The sequence below is a fragment of the Vigna angularis genome, chromosome 4 (genome assembly GCF_016808095.1).
Source record: "Vigna angularis cultivar LongXiaoDou No.4 chromosome 4, ASM1680809v1, whole genome shotgun sequence".
Taxonomy (NCBI): domain Eukaryota; kingdom Viridiplantae; phylum Streptophyta; class Magnoliopsida; order Fabales; family Fabaceae; genus Vigna; species Vigna angularis.
In genome coordinates this window covers 24,405,105-24,411,187 of record NC_068973.1, presented here as the reverse complement: position 1 = coordinate 24,411,187, position 6,083 = coordinate 24,405,105, and the positions used below count along the sequence as shown (strand labels likewise).

At 30.2% G+C, this 6,083-nt stretch overlaps 1 pseudogene; it reads left to right on the top strand.

Annotated features, from left to right (window-relative positions):
- Positions 1–819: 819 nt before the first annotated feature.
- On the top strand, positions 820–4,314 carry LOC108330089 (uncharacterized; annotated as a pseudogene).
- The last annotated feature ends 1,769 nt before the right edge of the window (positions 4,315–6,083 follow it).

Here is a 6,083-nt window from a genome sequence, read left to right as displayed (position 1 = left end):
GAACATTACATGTAAAATGAGCGGAGTCCACGTGCAATAAAAAAAAGAAAAGACTAGAGAAAAAAAAGTCAAAACTTAACTTACTTAGAGATAGAAACTAATAAGTCTGAATTGAAGAGCTCCCGGCCAAGATCACTACTATGGTTAAAGTTTTTCAATCAGATGAGTAGAAAAGAAGAACTTCTAAAAAAAAGTCAAAAAACTCTAAAAAAATGATTTCTAAAAAGATAATATATTTTAAAATAATAAAACTCGTTTATAATAAATCTATTTATATTAAAATCTTTTAATATTAAAATAATCAAATCTCTTTTCAGTTTTAAATATTATTTTCCAAATCTTTAGAACGAACATGAGTAAGAAATATATATATTAAGAACATGTTTCGTCATATGAAAGAAAAAAATCCCAGAAAGTGCAAACATAGAAAATAATTCAAGGTAACCATTCCAATATTATGCTCTTGTTTTCTAGTTCTATAGAAAAAATATAAATTTAGTCCTACACGTGTGTAATAGTGTCCTTGTCCTTTGTACTATTAACTTTGACATATTTGTAAATGTCACAGATGTACTATTTGCATTATTTGTATTTCACCTGTAATTATTTTAAAGTGAAAACATTATATTTATTATTCTAACATAGAAGACTATAGTTTCATTTAACTAGTTATTTCATTAAAAGAAAACAAGCCTTCATTAAAACATGATAAAATATGTTTATGTTTCTGTATAATTTCTAAAATATTAAATACGTTTGTAAAATTGCATGTCTTTTTTTTTCTCCAAAATTTGAATATATTTTATATTTTTGTTAGTAATGACGGACAATTTCATTTTCAATGCTCATGAACCTCAAAGGTCAAAGCATTAATATAAAACCAACATCGTGTTTTTCCTTGGTGTGACTCAGCATGTGTTTGCAATCTCTATCCACATATGAAAAAAAAAATACAAAAATCCCATTGAAAGATTGAACAGAACTCTGAACTTTCTTTTGTCAAAGCAAGGTGGAGTAGACTCTGAGCTTTTCTATTTTGATTTTATCTTACAAGCAATATAACAAAAGTTTAAATTTTTTTTAAAATAGTACGGCTTATCAGAGAATGGTTAGGACTATTTTGCAATTTTTTAAAAAAATTAGGCAATTGTAATTGTTTTAATATTATAGTTAACTTTTTAAGTGAAACCTAAAACTTCTACAACTTCAAAGTTTATATTATGACTGACTGAAAACATAATTGTAGTTAGTTTGATATTATGAAATATTATGACATTTTTTAAAACTTAGGAAATTATTTGAAAATTCACTTTAAAAGTAATTAATAATTTAAAGACTGATTATTAAAAATATATCTTTTAACTTTTTTCATTGCATTTTGATTTATAACTTTAACAAGGACAATTAGTTTATATTCCCACCTTTTTGGCCTGAGCACCTTTACTCTAAGGGTAGCTCCATTAGAGAAATAATACACATCATAAATTCAAAACCTCCTCATTGTACATGGCATAAAATTCAACAATCTGAGAGTCATGAAAAAGACCTGAGTGACAAGAATAAAACAAAAATTTATCCTAAACAAAAATCATTTCATTAGATGCTTACATCCGAGTAAAAGTTACCAAAAGATCTTTAAAATAATGTAAAACAATGGAACCCAAGAAATGCAAATTAAAACTAAATAAAATGGACCCTGCATTGAAGATTATTCAGGAATCTCGTGTGCCCAGTTCTTTTTAATTGAAAGGTGAGAAATTCCAAATGTACCATCTTTGGCAGAGAATGTTATTGCCACAAAATTAGAAATGGTGGAGCAAGAAGGAAGTTGATATAAAACAAAAAAAATCCGGTAAAACCACCAGCACAGAATGCTAAAATTTAATATCCAAATTTATAACATAAACCAGGTGCTAGAAGACCTCAGCAGAAAGTGACATTATTCTTTGAGTCATTCTTCACATGATCCCAAAATTCAAAACATTCTTCTCAGATGCCAACTCATTTTTGCTCAGGTTCTGGCTTCTCCAAGAATGTCTTCTTCAACCATCCCCATGGCTGTTTATGATTTAAACAATATATGAATTCACTAAAAATCAACCAGAATCCAGATATGACTATACACACAGAAGCAAAATAACAGAGACACAAAAATACCAAAATAGAGAAACCAATGAATAGGCATGATATTAATACAGTCAGGAAAGATACTTAAGCAAACTTCTTATAACATCCTAAAGAGAGTTGGCCAAGAGCACTGGAACAGACCGTGAAACTGTTCTATTTTGGAAGCATTATCACAGTCCTTTCTACACATTTAACTATGTATGTCTAGTTCATCATGTTGGGTTATTCGGAGAAAAGAAGAAAAGAAAAAGAAAGGTCATATACTAAGGTATACTACAAGAAAGAGAAGGAATGCCGGAGAATCATAGGGTGAGGATGACAAAATAGAAAATATTCATGTCATTAAGTCTTAAGAGCAAAATCAAAGGCTGAGCAGTGAAAGAAAAGAAGAAGATTTGAAATTGCAGAGAAAGGAGAGTAGAGGGGAGGATAGGTAGTGCAGGTGGCAATGGTTTGAAGGGAAAAGGGAATACGCTTGGACTAGAGGTTCTGAGCATCAGCAGGACTTAGATTCATATTTGAATTCCTGGATTTTTCTATTTGAGTGAGGTGTAGCCTTCATTAATTTTAGCATCTAAAAATCAGTCCATAATTCTATCGAAGGTATTTGACACACGTCATCACAATCAAGAATAATCTACATCTTCAAAATGTTGGGGTAACTTCATTGGCACAAGCACAATTGTTTTTTTGTAGTCACTCTTCATTCTCCAAGAAGCTCGGGAATATGTGATGAGAAAATTTTCATTTTATTTTTTCTACTGTGACAAGGAGGGAATGTCAAATTCAACAAAGAAACACGCTCAATAAGATACCCATTAAAAGCAGAACATATGAACTATTTTTTGTTGGAACTTGAGAGTACAACAGAGAAGATTTCTAACATCATCACAAACAAAAAATCTAAGAAACACATTTGGTGCACCATAAAGAAAAAAATAGCAAGTGAAAATGTACGAAACAACACCCCGTATTAGGCAATTATTAAATATCAACGAAACGTGAATCAATCTTGAATAAACCAAGTATTCAATTGTTTTAATGTTTGGCAGAGCTGGTTCTGATAGTTTCAATTTTAAACCGTTAAATGTTATCGATCCATTTGCCCAAACTTATTTTAACCACAAAAATTAATTTGAACCGTGTGTCACACTGTAAAATTGATTTGGATGGTAAACAAACATGTAATAAATTTTATAAAACTATGACGTAAATACTTGTATACCTTTTAAAATTACAGCAAGAGAAGAGCCAGGGTTAAAATAGAGCTTAAAATCTCCCTAATTGCATCAATGAACTTTTGATAAATGGTTATGCCAACCTAATTTGTTCCACTTTCTTTGCAGTCCAACCACAGAGGAGAGGAGAGGAGAGGAGGGATGGGAAGCACAGAAAATCGAAAAGAAGGAGGGGAAAAAGTCATTTTTGTTTTTTTCATTTTACCTCATTTTTCTTTCTTCATTTCATTCTTCCTTTATTCATATATAATGTTTGAGTAGATGAATTTCATTCCTTAATTTCTCTTTCGAAAATCTTCATTTAATGAGGATAATAACTGAAATTGACTTCAAAGTCTCACCCCTGAATTTTTCACAGCCTGAGATTTAACAAAGGAAAACAAAATACCTCAAAGTTAATAATGCACAATATCACTACACAAACAGAGACCCAAATGTTGACACAATTTACCACGAGACTGCAAATTAAAACCCATTAAGCAAACTCAAACACGTGATCGTTGAATCAACCCTTCAGACAGCTACATCGGAGATAGTTAAAAAAACAACGCTCCAAAGAACATTAAAATTATAAAACGAATTCACACAAGGCAATCCAAATATGAGTTTAGATAAAAATAAATAAAAATACACAAAACACATAAATTCGATAACTAAATTTCAGATCAGTATGTAAACTCGCCAAATGCGAGGAGCCGAACAAGGCACAGTGCGCAAATCCTTGACATCAAGGCAAATTCGGAAGCCAGAAACTAAAAAACAAATGAAAAACAACTTTAACGGAGGGAGAACAAGGATGCTAACCTGAACGAGGTAGAGACCGCCAGTGGCGGCAGCAACGCCCCACATGGCAGCGGCTTTGACGTCCGCGGGTTGTATACGGAGCCTCGCTGGTAAACCGGCCATTTTCTCGAATCTCAATTCTCAAATCTCAACTGCGAAAGGGAACCCTAGAAGCGCACCTTCGATTTCAATCAATTCTAAATGATACAGAATTTTTTATAAGATGAAACATTTCAAGTTATTTAATAATATTTAATCACCAGCTGTTCTTTTGTTTTATTTAATGTACAAGAAAAGTAATGCTTAATATATTTGGTATAATAATAAAAGAAAAACGTATGTGCACTAAAATTTACATATTTCTTTAATCACAGTTTCTGTATTTATAATATATGTATTTATTTTTATGATAATTGTTTTAAAATTAAAAATATCATAATTTCTTATTATAGTTTATAAAATATAGGTTATTCATATATATAAATGTTTCGGATGTGTAGGGCTGTGCTGTTCCAAACCTCCAAATTTTTTCTGCAAATGCCAAAGTCAGTTTCAGTTTCTCAGGGGATAGTAATAAATGTGCATTCAATGTAACCTATCTACTACTCACCGTGAACCTGTATTTATAGTTTTTGCTATGGGCTTGGGATTAGTGAAAGTTAATCACGGCCCAACATAGCCCAATAGCTTTTAATTTCTACTTACCTTGGGATTAGTGAAAGTTAATCACGGCCCAACATAGCCCAATAGCTTTTAATTTCTACTTACCTCTTAAACCAGGTTAATTTACCTAAACCACAATGATTAGTGATTTGGCCGGTCAATGAGGTACGGGCGTCCGCCCTCATGATACGGGCGCCCGCCTTACCTATTCGATCCTTCACATGTGAGGTGATCTTCCAAGCCTTCAATATCGGAGAAGGCGGACGGTCGTCGGCCTTATAGATGACTCGGGATACTGAAATGGGCAGACGCCCGTCTATGTGGGCGTCCTTCCGTACGGCGTCCGACACTCCCTGATATATATATATATATATATATATATATATATATATATATATATATATATATATATATATATATATATATATATATATATATATATATATATATATATATATTATATCGAGGTGGTTGGTGACCTCTAAATAATATGTAAGAATCAAACCGTCCATTTTGAAATTTATGGAAGAAGTTTACATCTACATCTTTCGATTTTTCTATGTTTAATGTTATTTTCAAATAAACGCAAACCCATTAAAATTGATTTGGATTTATAAAATATTTGATAAAAAAAATTGAAATAAAAAGTCGTGGAAAGGTAATCTTTGATTAAAATTATTAGTTATTTTGCTTAAGGATGTGACTCGTGTGAACCAGGTCATGTATTTTACCGAATCCAAGGATAAGGGTTGACTACAAAATCAACTGTTCTAGCTGTAACTAATTTTATATTTGGTTAAATATATATTTAATTCATTATAATTTTAAAAAAATTTACTTTACCTTTTAAAAAATTAGTTTTTATTATTTTTTAAAATTTCATATTAAGTATCATTATGTTAATATTCTAAAACATAACAATTATTTGTATTCACGTACGACAATTTATTAATAAAATATATTTATACATAAAACATAAGATCAAATCAAATTCATATAATAAAAAATTAAATCATTTCCAACATAAGTAGTTTGTACACTTTAGTAACACTTCCATTCTATTTATATATGGTATATATATTATCTAATAAAATTTCAACTTTAATTTTCCTTAACAGTTGACGCGTTTCTTTTGATAGATATTTTAATCCTTTTTAATTTCATAATTTCAAATTAAATTAAATTAAGTTAAATTAATATGGTATTTCAGTTTCTTTTTTTAAATATTTCACTAATAGTTTTATTTTGCTACTATAACAAACTTGTAGTAAA